Source organism: Mastigoproctus giganteus, chromosome 5, assembly GCF_048544385.1.
Source record: "Mastigoproctus giganteus isolate SK-2022 chromosome 5, ASM4854438v1, whole genome shotgun sequence".
In the NCBI taxonomy this organism is placed as follows: Eukaryota; Metazoa; Arthropoda; class Arachnida; order Uropygi; family Thelyphonidae; genus Mastigoproctus; species Mastigoproctus giganteus.
This window is the reverse complement of record NC_143579.1, coordinates 188,619,378-188,640,410: the sequence shown is the minus strand read 5'-3', so window position 1 is coordinate 188,640,410 and position 21,033 is coordinate 188,619,378. Positions and strand designations below refer to the sequence as shown.

Below are 21,033 nucleotides of genomic sequence, written 5' to 3'. Positions count from 1 at the left end.
TACAATGGCTTGCCATCTCAAAGAGTCATCCAAACAATGATGACTTATCCTGAACACTGGATGTGTGGCTAATCAGCAAGCCAAAAAATGGGAATGAAGTGATGTATGGTCGTAACCAGTGTTTTTAGAGGCATAATTTGCATAATCTTCCTAGAGCTGCTGGTAGATGTCAATAAGGTGGTATGCCTGTGAATAACGAGTGTTCTGTCATTTCCTCCTGTTGGGAAGGATGACAATACCAATATGCTATCCATGAAAAATGACAATATGCTATCCATGAAAAAGCATCGGCTGTAAATAGCAAGTACAATTTATTTCATAATTTCATTTTTAAACAGGTGCAGAGTTTGGCGTGGAATCATTTTTGATACTGATAAAAAATGCCTATGCAGTTTACTGCTCTGTTACACATTCATCTAGTTTCACATTCATACAGAAAATGCATGCTACATACAGCCATTTATGCACTCCTGTGGTATCACTCTAACAGTCTAAAAATCATCCATTTCTTGAGATGTTTTTTCCTAGATTTTATTCTGTAATCTAAAGAATAGTAATTCAGTTATTATTCTTACTAGTTATTATTACTCGTGGCTTGACTGAGAAAGTGCTTCATCTCTGTCCTGTGATTCCAGCCTGTTATTCTGATGGCACATGCCCAGTCTTATCGTGTTGTTGTTGTTGGGTTTTAGGTGTATCAGTGACTAGGCCACATTGCACCTTATGTATAGTCTGTAAACGGTGTGTTGTGGTCGAAAAACCCATGCACCTCTCACTTGAGTGCGACTAACCCTGCCATAGTGAGAAAAGGCATGTAAAAATCCCTTGCACCATCTTTTTCACAAAGTATGAGAAAGATGGTGATTATATCGACTGTGCTACCAGTAGGGTAGCACAGTCGGCATGTACATACTTTCGCCGCCTCCATAGCTAGGTGGGCAGGAGCAGCAGTGCGTAGCACACGCTTCTTGATTAGACCGGGGTTTGAGCCCGTGCCCACCAAATACGGAGGATGCGGGAAGGTCACGGAATGACCACCGCATATCCCCGGAGCAATATGGCCTTAGTTGCTAATGCTCCTAAAAACCAAATAATAACAATAACAATGTACATACTTTCAGTAATTCTAAAATAGTTTTTTTTTATATAATATACTTTTAATATTTTTATTTTCTATTTACCAGTCTCTCTGCTAGGATTTTAATTTTCTGCATTTATAGCAGCTTTTCTTTCCTCTTTATCACTGATCCTAAAAAAGTGATAACATTTTTAAAAAATATTAAGCATATTTCAGCACATAAGGAGTGAAGATATCTTAAATGCCACATCGATTCTGTTGCATGAATATACACACTTGTGAGCCAAAACATTATGACCAGCTACCTAACAGCATGTTGGGCTGCCTTTAGCTGTGATAACCACTTGCACTCAGCATGGAAGCAACTCCACAAGACCATGGAAGTTGTCCTTGGGTACTCTGGACTTCAAAAATGGAGCAAGTCACTGACATCAACTGGCAAATGCTGCATCCCACAGATGCTCATTGGGACTGATGGCAAAGGAATTTGGCATCCAGAGAGCACACAACTTGCTTGGAGATGATCCTCAAACCATTTCTGCACAATGTGAACTTGTCACATCAAATGTTGTCTTGGTGAAAGCAGCCATAGCCATCTTGATACATGGTTGCTGTGTAAGATAAAACTTGATCCAAAACAATAGTGAGTGTATTTGTGCGCACACGTTCAGGGGGGAGCCAGTGATGTCCATGAAAGCATGATACCAATGTCTCAGACCTTTTTTTCATCCAACTCTGCAGACTGTTCACATGCTTCTTATCAAATACACACCTATCCATTCTCATGATGGAGCTAGAACCTCGATTTGTCAGACTAGGCAACTTTTTCAAATCATCCAATGTTCAGAAACAGTGCTCCTGTGCCCACTTCTGGTAGAGGTGTTCATGACGTTTGGTCGACATGAGCATATGAACAGCCTACTCCGAAGGCCTAATTGCATGAGTCAGCTGGATGGTGTGCTCAGAAACATTTCTGTGTGTCTTGGTTGTAGTCAACCATTAATTGTGGGATCATGAGCTATCTGTTGTTCCAGACAGCACGTGCAAACTGCCATTTGCCTCAGCTGTGGTGAACAGTGGTTGACATGTGCTAATGTGCATCCACATTATGGTGATCTCATCATGGTGGGTGGTTGTCTCTCTCTTCGGACTATTCCTGCCATACCTTTACTATGGCAGCCCTCAAACAGCCAACAATACCTGAATTGTTGGCTGTTTGAAGCATTCCCCATTCGAAGTCCATTGAATCCTTCCCTTTCCCCATTGCACAGACTTCATATTAATGAAATGACAGGCACTACCAGTGTCCTCACTATATATATATTTTGGCTAAGGAGTGTATGTATGGGTGATCTTGTCTGACCAATCTGACTAAATACAATTACCAAATAACAAAGTAACTGGATGCATACAATAACTTTTAAAGATCATGTATTTATATTTCAGTAAAGCTTTTTTATATGAAAAAATAAAATTCACTGAAATCTAAAACTTTGACATCTACAAAAGGTTTTTTTGATTTCAATAAAGTTTAACCTAAAAGGTATAAGAACCTATAATACTTAGTATCATACATGGGTTGAAAGTTGGGATGACAAACGAAGATGCTTGTTGTGATAAGACTAGAATTTCTGTAGATTGTATTTTCAGAAAATATATGTGAAGGAAGGTTTTCTAGAAAGCTGATATTGAAGGGATAAATGAAAAAGAAAAAAAGTTTCAGTGAGTTTGAAGCTGGACTCTAAATGGATGTTGACTGGCTGCTGCAGTTCGAGCTTGTTTGGAAGAGAAGGAAGGTTACAGAAGCCTATTCAGAAGAATAGTGCCTATGGAAGTATCTATACAAAGGACATGCAAAAACTAAACATCTATGAGATCTGTCTCATAAATTAACCTGACTAACCTCTTTTGAATGGAGTCATTCAGATTTATTCAATTTGAGTAGTTATTTGAAAGAAAATTAATGGCTAGAGTGAAAGAGAAAAACCAGTTTTTTAGATAAAGAGGAAGCAATATTTGTGATGTGCTTATGACAAGAGAGATTAGAAGTCAGAAGATCGCCAAAAGAGATATGTAATCTAACCCAAAAATCTGATTTTCATTGAAGATAAGCATAGAAGCTGTAACTCCTTTTTTTTTTAAATTGGAAGATGGAATGCAATCTCTATTATTAGCAAAACTACAGATAGGATTTCCAGTCAAGGAAAGATGATCATTTACACACATGAGAAAAAGATTGGGGATAAAAATTGAACCTTGGGGAACACCAGCATTAGTGGAGAAGTTAGAAGACAGAGAGCCACCATCTGTACTGAGTAGTGAGAGAGAAAACTGGATACCCAATTACAAAAAACAGTTGGCAATCCATAAGATGGAAGTACTTAGAAGACCTTTATGCCAAACATGATTAAAAGCTTTTGATAAAGAGCAACTGCTTGAGCTTCACCAAACTTTTACATAGATGGTAACATAAGCAAGTATATCACAAGTGGATCAACACTGACGGAATCTATATTAGCAATGACTGAATTTAGGAATTGGCAGTTAATGGATTGCTAAATATACTTTGGAAAGAGTAGAAGTATGTGAAATGGACAATAATTGTTGGGTGAGGTTTATCACCTTTTTTAGGAACTGGCTGGATATTTTCAAATTTTCAAGCAGAAGGAAAAACATCAGTGAAACAAGAAAGTGTAAAAAGATGACAGAGCAGAAGGCTGTTTGTTTGTTATTTAGTTTTTAGGAGCATTAGCAACTAAGGCCATATTGCTCTGGGGATATGCGGTGGTCATTCCCTGACCTTTCCACATCCTCCACATTTGGTTGTCACGGGCTCGAACCCTGCTCTAATCAAGAAGTGTATGCTACGCACTGCTGCTCCTGCCCACCTGGCTACAGAGGCGCCGCAGGAGAAGGCTCAGGGGTGCAGCTTTTGAGAACAAGTGAAGAGATGCCATCAGAACCTAGAGCTTTCTTGGCAGTGAAGTTGTTCCAAATTCTTTTGACATCCTTTTGATTTAAGAACAGAGGAGGCAGTGAGTGGAGTGTGTTGGGAATAGTGAGAGGTGATTTACCAATATCATGAATACAAGTTAGAAGAAAATTAGGATGCTAGGAGGTCAGGTTTATTTTTAGCTGAGGAGGCAACAGAACCATTATGTTTTAACATGATGGTTCTGTTGTATAGATTAGATGGGCAAAAGTTGCAGCTTTTGTGAGAGAGAATACTCAACTACCATTTGGACAGGAAACCAGTTTTCTACTTTTAGTTTGAACTTTTTAATAAAAGTTCAAACTAAAATTTTACAATTGCTATGAGCTTTAGCTTAGGCAGAAAATGAACCTGGAACCAATTGTGATATGCAACATTCTTATCTTGAATAGTCTTTGCAGACTTGTTTGAAAACCAAGGTTTAGATAGAGGTCAAGGTTATAAGGTTAAGTGTGGAATAAAGGATTTCATCCTTACAAGAATAATTTCATTGACACAATCTGAACAAACATTGAATATTTTAAACAATAATCCAACCAAGATTGTTGTTGTAGTGGGGTTTTAGGAGCATCAGCAACTAAGGCTATATTGCTCAGTGTATACTGTCTGTAAAAATTTGCATGTTCTGTTATCAATTTTATGTTTGCTGGATTTGCTGAGACTGACTAACCCAGCCACATTGTGAAAAAGGCCCATTAAAGTTTCTTACATCATCAATGGGACTTGAACATGTTGAGTGTGGTTAGGATTGTCTGGTATTCTGGTAGGTAAATGAACAATCTGTATGGGACTATTAATAATTGCAAAGTAATCAGCATCTCAACCAGCTGAGTCCATTTGACAAGAAAATGGAAGCATGTTGGAGCAATGTGCACATTAAAATCACCAAGGAAAATTACCTTACTGTTAGGTAAGTTGGACTGGAGAAAGTCAAGTTTCAAAAAAAAGTAAGTGAAAGAGTTCCAAGTAATAAATGGGTTGGGGGAATGATAGAGGCAGCAGATAAATATACAGAATGGAGAGGGGGGGGGGAGAGAGAGAGAGAGAGAAGATCAAAAAGAGGATATTCAAAATTACTAATTCTCTGACAGGGAATATCAGAATAAATATATGCACAAATACCACCTCTGAAGCAAAAGGATTCATGCAACCACTGTTCATCTTAGGACAACTAAGATGAACAGTGGTTGAGGCAACCAATGGATTGTTAGAAAAAGCAAATGGGGCTCGACAGATTATAGGTGGAAATTAACATATTGAGAGTAGAACTGAGACCACATATATTTGTGAAATGAATGAGTAAATGTTTTTGGAAGGTTTAGTTCTTTTTGCAGTTATGTTTGTTCTAATAGTTTTGACTATACACAGGGTGTATTCAGTAGTGAAGTAAAAGTGTGTGTGTGGAGGGGGGGATATATTTTATGAAGTAATGAAATTGTTGGATATGGTGACATACAGCAAGAATATACCCAGCTGCAACATAATGTGGACTGGTAAATGTACCCTGCATACACACTACCTGGACTTCTATCTATCTGGCAGAGTAGAAGCAATGAGATTTTACACACTAGCTGATCTGGATGCCTCCTAGAGAGTTACACAGTTTTGGTCTGGTGGACTATCTATCAACTGGTCTGTGAACAGCTGATAGATGGTGCACTGTTTTAGAGCCAAACCCTCGAAATGTAAGGAAGGCTGATTCTTGCCATGTTGCCCATCATAACTTGAAGAGACATCAATTACACTGCATGGTGGATGAGAAGGGTGTTGCCAGAGCTTTGTCTGAATATTAAACATGGGTTTGTCACTTGGTGAAACTGTGAATATGTGAAACATTTATTGTTATATGTTGCATATTTTTGGATCAATGGATAAAATTTGGAAATGAGATGCCTATAATAGAAAAATGCATATGCAACAAATTAGTTGAGATGATTACTGGCATCACACTCTAAGCCTTACATCAAAAATAGCTACGTGCTTACTTTTCATGTATATATATGAGGTACAGTTTTAATGACAGTAGGCTTTGCAAACAGTATGACTAACCTAATGGCACAACATGAATAGCCAAAATCTATGAGAATTCAATGCAATCTGTAGAAAAAATGGATTTTTACACAAAGCATGACACTTTTTCAAAGTAATATAAGAGAGCAATACTGCAAAGCAATTACAAATTGCGAAAGTTTAAATAAAAACTTAAAATGCAAGACTGCAGTGACTAACATAAAAATAAAATATATTATACATAACCACCAATAGAAGAACAAATGTTGATACCAAAAATCAAGATTACTGTACTGATTAGTAAAGTGAATTTTATAACCATTTTATACTTGACTTCAAAAAAATTTTAGCAGCTATGAAATTTTAATCAATATGTCTATCTCTGCTTAAAAGTAAATACTTTCAGATAACACAAGACATGCTGTGAGCAAAGGATCACCTTAGTGGAATGTAACCATCACACTTGTAAATAAATAAATTTGTTTGTGACAGAAACATGCTAGTTTTCTGTAAACTAACCATATTGCCAGCATTTGTGTTTGTTTGTTTGTACATGTATTGGGTCACTGCTGTTGTTACTTGTGTGCAACGTCAATTTTGTGATGGCCCACAGGGTCATTAGCATTAGCATTAGTAGAGGCATTTGATGCAAGAAAGCAAGCTTATGCAGCATCAGCCAAAAAAAACCAAAAAAAAACCACTTCCACTTCACCCCTCTGTTCGTTCAAAATACCTGTCCAGCTGAGCCTTAAACTTATTTAGGCAATCAACCTTCACCACAAGGGATGGAAGTCTGTTCCACCAACCAACCACCCGCTGGCTAAAGGCAAATTTCCGCACGTCTATCCTACATCTGTCTTTCCTCAATTTGAATTTATGCCCTCTCAGGTGATTTTTCTGAGCTAGAGGAAGAATCCCATCAGCATTGAGCCTGTTTAAACCATTCAAGGCTTTATACACCTCTATCAGATCACTAGCTGGTGCCTAGTCTCCAGACACTGTAATTTGCAAAACTTAAGCCTTCCTTCGTAAGAGCACCCCTTTGTTCCATTCACTAATCTTGTTGCCCTTCTCTGTACTCGTTCCAGCAGCTCTACATCCTTCTTGAAATGAGGCCTCCAGACCTGTATACAGTACTCTAGGTGTGGCCTGACCATTGCCTTATACAATGGAATAATCACCTCCTTATCCCTGCTGGAAAAATTCCTGTATATCATTGACAATACTCCATGAGCTACTCTTGCAGCCCGTCTGCACTGCTCAGAGAACTTCATATCTGCCTGCACAACCACCCCCAAGTCCCTTTCATTCTCTACCACTGTCAGTGTAGTACCACAGAGTTGATACGTTGCTCTGGGGTTGCTGTGTAGTACTGTGTGTAGTACTTTACATTTGTCAATGTTAAACTTCATTTGCCACCTTGGAGAGAGGGCGCTGAATCTCTTTAAAAGTTACAGCTATCAGTTACAGGCTCTGCAAAAACGATAAGTGTTTACCTGTTATTTACATGATTGTTATTTTATATTGTACTTAATACGTAGTCATATAGTTATAGTTACGCTGGTTATTTTTTATTTTTAATTTAGATAAAGAGTTTTTGTGGATTTTACTTACGATAGGTAAAACCGTTATTTCGTTCCATTTTTGTAGCCATTGTTTTTGGATATAGTGGTAGGGAATTCAAATTTTTTAATTGAGGTAGCTAGGTAGCTCTAACGCATAATTATATAGTAATACGCTTCACTGTTTCTATTTAATAGTTTCTATTCAAATACTACTGACATTTAATTTATTGATTTTATTAATTTAAACTACCATGCCCCAAACTAGAGCAGCAAAGCAACGGGCACAAAGTGGCAGGAGTGCTGTGACTCGGGGGAGAACTGAGGGGGGCAATTCTCCAACGCATCACAGCCTAAAAAAATGTGCAACTTGTGAAATGTTTGCCGAACTCTCTGGAACGGAACATGATATTGCCATGGGGGATGTCTTTGTGTGTGTGCGCGATGCAAGGAGTGTATCGAAATCAGGCAACAACTCAGCGTTCTTATGGGCCTATATGAGAGCTTGAAGGACAGGGTGGATGCCCTCGAAGGAACTAAATTGAGGGGCCCATCAAGCTCTCAGCTGCCCACATCAACGCCAGAGCTTGCACTTGGTCATCACGCAACACAGCGGCAACCCCTAAGGCAGAATGCGCTGGTCCCACAGGAACTAGTTGTTGTTGGTGACTCTATTGTCAGGGAAACGGGGAACATGCTATGTAAAAAGGATAGGTGGAACAGGACCAGGGTATGTCTGCCAGGGGCAAAGGTTGATGACGTTGTAGAGCAGATATCATCTTTCAAGGGCACAAAAGGTGATATAGTTGTACACGTTGGCACTAATGATATTAAGAGTAGGAGACCGGCAGAATTACTCAACAAGTACAGGTCACTGTTGAAAAAAAGCCGTGAAATAGGGTTGAATTTGAAAGTGTCTGCAATTCTGCCCAGACACGATAGGAGGGAGTACATGATGAGAGCCTTGTCGATCAATTCGGCCCTGGAAGGATTGTGCAAGGCTCAAGGGGTAGAATTTTTTTCAGCCTGGACTGTACTTGTTAACAGGAGAGATTGCTTCTACAGGGATGGGATACACTTAAATAGAAAGGGTGCAAGAATATTTGCTGATGCTATCGAGGCAGTGTTAGGTGGGTCGGAAAACTGCTAGTTTGGGGGGACACAAAGACTAATAGTTTAACAGTAACCGCAGGCAGAGGTGAAGGTGATTCTTGCACAACTTCTATTAGAATAAGAAGCGACCTGGAGCGAGGGGTGTTGGGGGTTTCAGGGACGGATGGCAGTCATCATGGAATAGTTGGGTATATGGGATGTGTTAGGGTAACAAGGAATAGGCATAGGAGCATGTATGCTTGCATGTATACCAATGCTAGAAGTATAGTAAATAAATTTGATGAATTTGAAGTGTTGGTCAAGACATCAAAGGCGGATATTGTTGGGATAGCAGAGACGTGGTGTCACAAAGATATAAGGAATGCAGAACTGGAATTTGGGGAGTACAATGTGTACAGAAAGGATAGACAGGACAGAAAGGGAGGGGGTGTTATGCTGTTAATTAAGAAAAACATAAAATCAAAGGAAGTGCACCCAGTTAATATAGATGAACAGTGCTCTGTTGAGTCAATTTGGTGCGAGATAAGCACTGCGAAAGGAAAAATAAGGGTAGGAGTGTGTTATAGGCCTAATGACTTGAGTGAGTACAATGAACAATTGTACAGAGAAATAGAGTGGGCCAGTAAATCTGAATGTCTTATAATGGGGGATTTTAACTTCCCAGATATTGACTGGAACTTGTGGGTTGGTCACTCACACACCAGTCAGACTTTTGTGGATTTATTGGATGATTGTTTTCTGCAGCAGCATGTTCGAGAGGCAACCAGAGAAAGTAATACTCTTGATCTGGTTATCAGCAGTGATCATTCGTGTATTAAGAATTTGCAGATAAAGGAACCACTAGGTGGCAGTGATCACAGTGTGCTGAAGTGGGATTTACTCAAAGAGGTAACTACCGTCAGGGGTAAAGGAAAGGGTTTTTGCTTCCGTAAAGGGGAGTACAGTGGTCTCAGACAGTTTTTAAATTCTGTACAGTGGGATCAACTGACGATGTTACCAACAGTAAATTCTAAGTGGGAAGCATTCAAGGAATTAATCGTGGAAGCTACTAGACTTTATATACCGATTAAGAAATATCGTTCAAGGTTTAGGCCTAAATGGTTATCAAATGAACTAATGAGACTCGTGACAGAGAAGAAAAATGCATGGGATGCATATAAATTATCAGGTGACGCAGAAGCCTGTGGCAGATATAAGCTAGTCTGTAATCAGGTCACAAAGGAGGTTCGGCAGGCGAAGGCGGATTACGAGAAATCTTTGGCAAAGGATGCTAAGAAAAACAGCAAGGATTTCTTTACTTATATAAACTCTAAAAGGAAGGGGATGAATATGATTGGTCCACTTGACATCGATGGTTCGACTGTTGATGATCCTGCTCAGATAGCAAACAAACTGAATGAGTATTTTGCATCTACATTCACACGTGAGGAATTATTACAGTTTGAAAATGGAAGAAGGTTATCAAATTGTAGCAGTGTGCTTAATGATTTTGTAATAACTGAGAGCAAAGTGGAGGAGAAATTGTTGAAGTTAAACATAAGAAAGGCACCTGGGGTGGATGGGATCTATCCAGTTATTTTAAAGGAGGCGGCAAAGCAACTAAGCAAACCCTTAGCCATAATTATGAGAGCATCCTTGGACTCAGGGGAGGTTCCCACGGACTGGAGATGTGCAAATGTGTCCCCAATTCACAAAGGTGGATCGAAGGGTGACACGAGTAATTACAGACCAGTTAGTTTAACTTCTGTTCCGGGTAAAATAATGGAGTCACTGGTTAAAGATGCATTGCAGGATCATCTAGACAAGACTGCAGCAATAATTCAAACACAGCATGGGTTTGTTAAGGGAAAGTCTTGTCTGACAAATTTGATTGGTTATTATGATGTGGTCACAAAGGAACTGGATGCGAAAAGTAATTTTGATATCAAATACTTGGATTTCAGGAAAGCTTTTGACACTGTTGCGCATGGAAGACTACTGTACAAATTGGAGCAGAATGGTATTAAGGGTAAGTTGCTACAATGGATAAAAGGATGGTTAAGTGGGAGAAGACAGAGGGTGGTAATCAATGGGTGCTGCTCTTCATGGACTAATGTTATTAGTGGAGTCCCACAGGGTTCGGTGTTGGGTCCACTGTTGTTTTGTGTATTTATCAATGATATTGATGAAGGTATATCAGGCTTAATGTCGAAGTTTGCAGATGACACAAAGGTTGGCAGGGTTGTTAATGACAGTAATGGCAGTGTGCTACTGCAACAGGATCTAGATAATTTGGGCAGATGGGCTAAGAAGTGGCAACTGAAGTTCAACCTTGACAAATGCAAAGTACTGCATATGGGTAGAAGTAACCCCAGAGAAACGTACCAACTGTGTGGTACTACACTTAAGGTGGTAGAAAATGAAAAAGACCTGGGAGTAATTGTGCAGTCAGATATGAAGTTTTCTGAGCAATGCAGACAGGCTGCTAGGGCAGGTCATGGGGTTTTGTCAATGATATATAGGAATTTTGCTAGCAGGGAAAAGGAGGTGATTGTCCCTCTGTATAAGGCAATGGTCAGGCCACGCCTTGAGTACTGCGTACAGGTCTGGAGGCCTCATTTTAGGAAGGATGTAGATTTGCTTGAGCGTGTACAGAGAAGAGCAACACGATTGGTGAGGGGAATGAAGGGATTCTCTTACCAAGAGAGGCTTAAGTTCTGCAAATTGCAGTGGCTGGAGACTAGGCACCTGCGCGGTGATCTGATTGAGGTCTATAAGGCCTTGAATGGGTTGAGTACGCTGAATTCTGATGGGATCCTTCCACTTGTTCAGATTACGAACCTACGGGGACATAAGTTCAAATTAAGAAAGGACAGATGTAGAATAGATGTGCGGAAATTTGCCTTTAGCCAGCGGGTGGTTAATTGCTGGAACAAACTTCCATCTGTCGTTGTGGAAGTTGATAGGTTAAATAAATTTAAGGAGGAACTGGACAGGCATTTGGAGGGAATGGTGTGATGATTTTTTTTTTTTTTTTTTTTTTTTTTTGGCTGATGCTGCATAAGCTCCTACACTTGCTTTCTTGCATCATGTGCCACTACTACTACTACTACTACTACTACCTCTCAGCCCATCTGCTCAACCTTTCCAGATCCTGTTGCAGCAGCATAGTGTCAGTAGTGTCCTTGACAACCCTGCCAACCTTTGTATCGTCTGCAAACTTGGACATTAAGCTTGATATACCATCATCAATATCATTTATAAATACAGAAAACAATAATGGACCCAATACTGAGCCCTGAGGGACTCCACTAATAACATTAGTCCACGATGAGCAGTGTCCATTGATTACCACTCTCTGTCTTCTCCCCCTCAACCACCCCTTTATCCATAGCAGCAATTTGCCTCCAATGTCACACTGCTCCAATTTGTGTAGCAGTCTTCCATGTGCAACAGTATCAAAAGCCTTTCTAAGATCCAAGTATATAATATCAAAGTTATTCCCTGCATCCAGTTCTTTTGTGACTGCATCATAGTATCCAATCAAGTTGGTCAGGCAAGACTTCCCCTTAACAAAACTATGCTGTGTCTGAGCTATAACTGAAGTCTTGTCTAAATGATCCTGCAGTGCTTCTTTAACCAGTGCCTCCATTAATTTTCCTGGAACAGAAGTTAAGCTCACAGGTCTATAATTACTTGTGTCAGCCTTTGATAATGCTTTGTGAATTGGGGTCACATTTGCACATTTCCAGTCTATGGGTACCTCCCCTGAGTCCAAGGAAGCTCTCATAATTATGGCTAAGGGCCTGCTTACTTCCTTTGCTGCCTCCTTTAATATAACTGGATATATCCCATCCACCCCGGGTGCCGTTCTTGTGTTTATCTTCAACAGTTTCTCCTCCACTTTACTCCCAGTTATTTCAAGATTCTGTAGCTTACTGCTAGAGTTGAATACACCTCTGGCATTCCCCTCGCTGAATAACTCCTCATGTGTGAATGTCGATGCAAAATATTCATTTAGTTTGTTAGCTACCTGAGCAGGATCATCAACAGTTGACCCATCAATATCAAGTGGACCAATCTGATTCATCCCCTTCCTTCTAGAGTTTACATAAGTAAAGAACTCTTTGCTGTTTTTCTTTGCATCCCTTGCCAAGGATTTCTTGTAATCTGCCTTCGGCTGCCTAACCTCCTTTGTAACTTGGTTGCATATCAACTTGTATCTATCATAGGCTTCTGTGTCATGTGTTAATTTGTAAGTATCCCATGCATTTTTCTTCTCTGCCATATGCCTCATTAGTTCATCTGAAATCCATTTAGGCCTGAACCTTGAACAATATTTCTTAGTTGGTATGTAAAACCTAGTAGCTTCCAATATAAGTTCTTTGAATGCTTCCCATTTTGAATTTGCTGTTGGTAACATCATCAGTTGGTCCCACTGTATAGAATTTAAATACTGTCTCAGTCCATCGTAGTCGCCTTTACGGAAGCAATAACCCTTCCCTTTACCCCTAATAGTAGTTACCTCTTTGAGTAAATCCCACTTCAGCACACTGTGATCACTGCCACCTAGTGGTTCATTTATCTGCAGATTCTTAATGCATGAGGAATCACTGCTGATAATCAAATCAAGAGTATTACTCCCTCTAGTTGCCTCCCGAACATGCTGATGTAGAAAACAATCATCCAATAAATCCACAAAAGCCCTACTAGTGTGTGAGTAACCATTCCCCAAATTCCAGTCAATATCTGGGAAAAGATTCTGATGTCATTTGTCATGTCAAGATTCTGACATGCCTCTGTTTTCATTTTGTGGTGCCTACTCCATAAACATAAGGTCTGTATTTTTGCTGTCTCCCAGATCTGGATGCACCTGCTTCTAAGCTTCTATGTTAATACAGCCCTGCGTATTTGAGTGTTATCATCATTTCTGGTTTGTTATTTGGTTTTTAGGAGCATTAGCAACTAAGGCCATATTTCTCCGGGGAAATGCGGTGGTCATTCCCTGACCTTTCTGCATCCCCCGTATTTGGTGGTCACGGGCTCGAACTCCGGTGTAATCAAGAAGCGTGTGCTACGCACTGCTGCTCCTGCCCACCTGACTATGGAGGCACCTCATCATTTCTGGAGAAGTGGCATAATCACAAAATCTTTGAAATGTAAAATACATGTAACTATACTTTTTAGTCTATATTTGGTACTTGTGTGTGGATATTAGTCTCTACATCAGCTTCATTCTGCACTACTACAATAAACATCTCATATACAGTCGAAAGTTTCTCCTTTATTCATTAGATTTAGGCAGTGGTGGGAATCATAAATTTTAAAAACCGGTTCTCTATCACCTTACTCCCCCCCACTTTCAAGATAACAAAGAAAAACCAAACGTAGACCAAGGTCGTTTGGTGTGAAACAGCCTTTAGGGACTAGTTCGGCAAACTTGGGGAAATTCTAGGAACAGGTTCAGGTAAACCAACTGAATCCCATCACTGGATTTAGGTGTTTTGTTAAAATTTCTTGTTACTCTGTTGATGAATTCAAAATAAAAGTTGACAAGTATGTGCATATAATACACAGACGAACAGTTGAAACTGAATTTTTATAGGATTTTCCCAGTCAATTTTTGTTTTTTGAGCCCAAGTTCCAGTATATCATACCTAATCTATAGCTAGATAAAATTAATTTGATATATTTACACCAACAGAGGCATATCAAAATCGTAAGGTAAACTTGCTGCAGCCTTACTACTTGAGAATCAATGCTAAGGTAACAACTTTTGTCTTTTCTTTCACATATGTTGTGCTTCTTATTTATCTATTCTATAAAGGGTAGGTACATGTATTTTTAAAATTAATACCTATGCTAAGACAAATACCTATGTTATTATTTTTTAAAGATAAACAAACTACAACAGTCATTAGGCTCCTGATTATATATATGCTATATATAAAATGTACATCTATTTATAGAAACACCTGAGTACTGAACTTTGTGTACACAATTATTTATTTATTTATTTTTTAATTATAAACATCACTCATCTGAATTGGACTGATTTTAAAATTACATCTCCTTCAATATGCAATGTATCTACAGATTTTAGTAGCAATTTATCATAAAACAGTTGAAAAAATTTTTCACCATTAACTTCAACTATAAATTTTTTTCTTTCTACATGAATTAACATATCAAAATGAGCTCCAGCTTGAAAAGGAAAAAAGTTTGTTTCCTGTTCCTTCTTCCAAATGTTATTCACTCTAGTATTAAAAACTGTAACCTCATTCTTGATTCTGATAGAAATATGAATTGCTAAATCTGGTTTTGGAAACGGACGTGTTCCACACTGAAGATTAATTACAATTCTATGTGAGAGAGAGAGATAAAACAAGTACTTTAAAAGCATGTTTTGAAATAAGTTTTAAAATATACTCTGTTTATGTATATTATTTTTTAAAATATCACTGAATAGGAAAGTTGAAATTTAAATAAAACTCTGTCCCATATGTAACGTACTGAATATATGAATATGCTTTTCATATAAATATATATGTAAATATATTATGTATATATCATGTTTTTAGATTAAGTAGATATGTCATCTAGGTATTTGTTTTGACATATTTTGTGTTGTAAATCTTGAATTTGATTTAATAATTGGACTGTGCTGCAGTTTGATTTTATGATTAGTAACCTTAATTTCTATCTAATAAAAATACTGTTTTTCTTTAATGGGAAAGTTGTTCCATTTTGTCTAAAAACATCAGTGCATATTTGTAAAACTAATATAAACTGCACATTTTATTGCAATAAATACAACTGTTCTGTGGCTTTTATACACAGTTCAAAGTATGAATTGAGCATAATGATGATTTTTTTTTTTTTGGTTAACCAAGTAACCCAGTGGCAAGAAATCAAATTTCCCATGATAAGAAAGGGAGATTATTACTTAAAAACCTTACAACAAATGGTAACACAGTATAATTTCCAGTTATGTGAACATTTTTTCAGTTTTTATACTTTATTTTTTTCCCTAACTGCTCTCAAATTAATTGACACATTTAATAATAAGAAACAAGACTATCACATGAACATTAATATCACATGAAAATTGATCACCTGAAAAAATTCAAACATACCCTCAGTCCCAATTATCAAAAATAATCTCAGTTCCAATTAATTTGGAGCCCCAGGATTCTTCTATATTAGTAAAATTTTAATATCAAATTCAAAAATTTCAGCAAATATGATGAAATAATAATCCTAATCCTGCTGTGATATCTTTGATGAAAATGTGCCATCCAAACCTAGATGGCAAATCTCTTAAAGCTACACACACACACACACACACACACACACACACACACACACACACACACACACACACACACACACACACACACACAACAATTAAACCATTGTCAATACAGCGACAACACTCATAAATGCAACTCTACCATTAATTAAAGTCATATGAAAATGTTATAGGTTACATCTACTTGAGAGCAAGTGCCTTCGATTCCTCTTTGTTAAATAGTTTTCAGACAACGCATTTACTCTTTTAATAATATGACAGTAATATTAGTAGAGCTTTTAGAATCGGTGATTTGGCACAGTGTGAGAGTTCGAACCACGCGTAGGTGGCAACAGATGGTTAAATTTATTATCTATTATAACTACTTAGATTTTACAAACGTAATTTTTTATTTCAATACATATAACAACTTAGATTTTACAATCGTAACATTACAACTTAATACATATAACTTGATAAGAGATAAGAAATTAATATAATGTAACTAGGTTAGAGATAAGACTCGATACCGAAATATATATTTATATAGTGTTATAATTGCATTGGGATATAAGTTAGTGTTATATTTTTAATTGTATTGCATTTGAAACTTTAATTGAAATTGGAATGAAATTAGTGGGAGTGCTGTAGCTCGGCGGAGAACTAGGCGGGGGAGGGATGTCCTCTGAATCACAGCCTTTTTAAATGTACTGCTTGTTTGATGTTTGTGGAGCATTCAGGAATGGGACATGGTATTGCCAAGTGGAATGTCTTTGTTTGTGCTTGATATAAGGAATGTGAGGAAGTCAGGTGCCAACTCAGCATTGTTATGGGCCTATATGAGAGCTTGAAGAATGGGGTAGCTGCCCTCGAAGGATTTAAATTGAGGGGCCCATCAAGCTCTCAGCTGCCCACATCAATGCCAGAGATGGAACTTGAACATCAGGCAACACAGTGGCAATCCCCAAGGCAGAATGTACTGGTCTCACAGGAACTAGTTGTTGTCGGTGACTCTATTGTCAGGGAAATAGGGAATATATTGTGCAAGAAGGATAGGTGGAGCAGGACCAGGGTAAGTCTGCCAGGGGTTGATGATGTTGTAGAGCAGATATCATCTATTAAGGGCAGAAAAGGTGATATTGTTGTACACGTTGGAACTATTGGTATTAAGAGTATGAAACTGATGGAATTACTTAACAAGTACAGGTCAATGTTGAAAAAAAAGTCACGAGATATGAGCAACTGCAGACACTTTCAAACTTAACCATCAGTGTTAAATTTGAAAGTGTCTGCAATTCTGCCCAGACACAATAGCAGGGCGCGTATGATGAGAGCAGTGTCAATCAACTCGCCCCTAGAGAGATTGTGCAAGGCTCAAGGGGGTAGAATTTTTCTCAGTCTAGTCTGTGCTTGTGAACAGGAGAGACTACTTCTACAGGGATGGGATACACTTAAATAGAAAGGGTACAAGAATATTTGCTGTGTTTGCGAGGCAGAGTTAGGTGGGTAGGAAAACTGCTAGGTTGGGGGGATAAACGGACTAATAGATTAACAGTAGCTGCTGCTGGCAGAGGTGAAAGTGTTTCTTGCACTGCTTCTATTGGAATGAGCAGCAGGCTGGAAAACAAGGTACAGGGGTTTTTAGAGACTGCTGGGAGTCATCGCGGAACAAGTAAATATATGGGCTGTTTTAGCGTAGCTAAGAATAAGAACAAGTGTATGTTTACTTGCATGTACACCAATGCTAGGAGTTTGGTAAATAAATTTAATGAATTTGAGGTGTTGTTCAGAACATCGAAGGCAGATATTGTTGGAATATCAGAAACATGGTGTCACACAGATATAAGGAATGCAGAATTGGAATTCGGAGAGCACAATGTGTACAGGAAGGGTGGAGGGGTTATGCTATTAGTTAAGAAACACATAAAATCTACGGAAGTGCATCCAGTTGACATGGGTGGACAGTGCAATGTTGAGTCAGTTTGGTGTGACATAAGCATTGGGAAAGCAAATATGAGAGTAGGAATGTGTCATAGGCAAAATGATTCTGATAACTAGAATGAACAACTGAACAGAGAAAGAGAAAATACTGATTTGAACTTGTGGATTGGTCACTCACACACTAGCAAGGCTTTTGTGGATTTATTGGATGACTGTTTTCTAAAGCAGCATGTTTGGGACAACTAGAAGGAGTAACACTCTTGATCTGATTATCAGTAGTGATTCTTCATGCATTAAGACTCTACAGATAAAGGATTGATTGATTTAGTTTTTAATGGCGCATTGGCAGCTAGGGTCATAATGCGCCAAGTCAACCACAGATAAAGGAAACGCTAGGTGGCAGTGATCACATTGTGCTGATGTGGGATTTACTCAAAGAGGTAACTACCACCAGGGGTAAAGGGAGGGGTTTTTGCTTTTGGAAAGGTGGCCTGAGACAGGTTTTAAATTGTATACAGTGGGACCAACTGATGATGTTATCAACAGCAAATTCTAAATGGGAAGCATTCAAAGAATTAATCTTGGAAGCTACTAGGCTTTTCATACCAACTAAGAAATATTGTTCAAGGTTTAGGCTTAAATGGATATCAGATGAACTAATGCACACATGGCAGAAAAGAAAAATGCATGGGATACATATAAATTAACAGGTGACACAGAAGCCTGTGGTAGATATAAGCTGGTCTGTAATAAAGTCACAAAGGAGGTTAGGGAGGCAAAAGCAGAATACGAGAAATCTTTGGCAAAGGATGCAATGAAAAACAGCAAGGAGTTCTTTACTTATTTAAACTCTAGAAGGAAAGTGATGAATCAGTTTGGTCCACTTGATATCAATGGTTCAATTGTTGATGATCCCACTTAGGTAGCTAACAAACTGAATGAGTATTTTGCATCTACATTTACACATGAGGAGTTATTTGGGGGGGGGGGGAGAATGCCAGAGGTGTATTAAACTCTGGCAGTGAGCTAAATAATTTTGTCATAACTCAGAGCAAAGTGGAGGAGAAATTGTTGAAGATAAACATAAACATAAAGATAAACATGAAGTTAAAGGCACCCAGGGTGGATAGGATCTATCCAGTTATATTAAATAGGAAGCTTACTTCTTTTATTCAGGAGCCAAAAATAAAATAATTTTGTAAATTAAAAGACTTTAATGTTCTCTTTAATCAGCCAACTAGAGAGAAGATGCAAACAGGATTAAAAAATCATCACATTTAAAATTTTTTAATTAAAACAAAATGAGTTATCTGTGATCATGTGTGCATCACACAGTGACCACAGTTGTGCAGCTGTTTACAAGTCAATAATCACCCTAACTAAAGACAGATGCTTTCCAGCTTGGTGTAAAGCCTGATGCTTTTAGACCATAGACTAATGGAAGGCTGTGCTTTGAAATGACACTCACGGTACATGGTCTAACAGTCTGATGATCGTGCCTGGATCTAGTATATGCTTAGAGGAAGGAAGTCTGGCAGATGCAGCATGATGGTCTGAGGCTGTTTCTCATGGTTTGGCTGGGGACCATTGGTTGTTTTGGAAAAAACCACAAAAGCTGAGGTCTATCAAGATGTTCTAAACAATGATGCATTACCTATATTGTTGCAGCACATTGGGGAAGGCACATACCAGTAACAGCAGGACAGCACTCCATGCCATACTGCTCATGTTGTGATGGACCTGTTTGAGGACATGAGCATCAAAAAGTTGGATTGGCCAGCCCACAGCCCTCAGTTCAATTCTATAGAGAACTTCTAATCATATCATTGGGTGTATGCAAGGAGAAACTGCCCAAAAACAGAGCTGAACTGGTTTGCCACTTTGAAGACCAAATGGCAGAAAATTTACACAAAATTGGTGGAGTGTGTTCCATGGAGACCAGAGGGTGTCATTAAGGTTAAAGGTGTCTGTACACATTATTAGTTTTCCTGAAAATAAAGATTATCTGTAGATATGCAGTGTCTGGATGTTAATGGTAGGGCAGTGTATATTAATTGCACATGTAAATTTTGCATTGCCCATTTTTTAAGCTTGAGTAAAAAGTCATTTTACACAAGTAAGATATTTTTATTCACAGCAATAACCTGCCCTAATGTCACACTGCTTTTGAATAACATCTTTCATTGTGGAACAGCAGCAAAAGCTTTAATGAAATCTAAGTATAGGGCATAAATATTATTTTTTGCATCCAGTTCCTTTATTACTACATCATAGTAGCCATTCAGATTGGTCAGGTAAGATCTTCCTTTAACAAATCCATGCTGTGATTGCCATATAACTGCATTCCTGTGCAGATGATCCTGTTATGCTTACAGGATCACTTACAAATAATCAGCCTACTATTTTTGGCCTGAAGAAGTTACACAGAGGATCCAAAATAAGTCTATAAAATTTAGTAAATCAAGAACACTGGGTCAACTGGGACTGTTTACCTTTTAGTATGTTTTAATAAAACTAAAATTTTGCTATGTTAATCAATTATTAATCAATCAATTATTACTTTAAAAATTCCATTAAACTGGATGCAAATGGAATAAGGTCCAATAAACAAATGGTAAGTACTATTTAAGTTTATATTCTTTATTGATCTGGATATTATTTTCAGAGTAATATCTTCAAACGCTAAATATATTAACTACTCATGTCAATTTTTCACTACCCATTTATTAAGAGTGAGTTAATATCTATATAACATCGGTGTAGATACACCATAGATAACTCTTAAGAAACTACGATGGTAGTTGTTGTAGTCGGCATTATTTGCTCTGTATCTCATATTGTGCTCTTCCTTCACAACGAGTTGCCATAGTATTGCACTACCTTGAATAAGTAATGCTTCACTTAGAGAAGACTACTGTTACTTCTCTATTAGTGAAGCGTTACTTATTCAAGGTAGTGCAATACCATGGTAACTCATTGTGAAGGAAGAGCACAATATGAGATACAGAGCAAATAATGTCTACTACAACAACTACCATCGTAGTTTCTTAAGAGTTATCTATGGTGT

The 21,033-nt window shown here is 38.1% G+C and overlaps 1 protein-coding gene across 1 annotated transcript in view; it reads right to left on the bottom strand.

The window, feature by feature from the left end:
- LOC150085943 (galectin-4-like) overlaps nucleotides 1-21,033 on the bottom strand; it is a 132,632-nt gene that overhangs the window by 20,937 nt on the left and 90,662 nt on the right. The gene's annotated exons all lie outside the window — the stretch shown is intronic.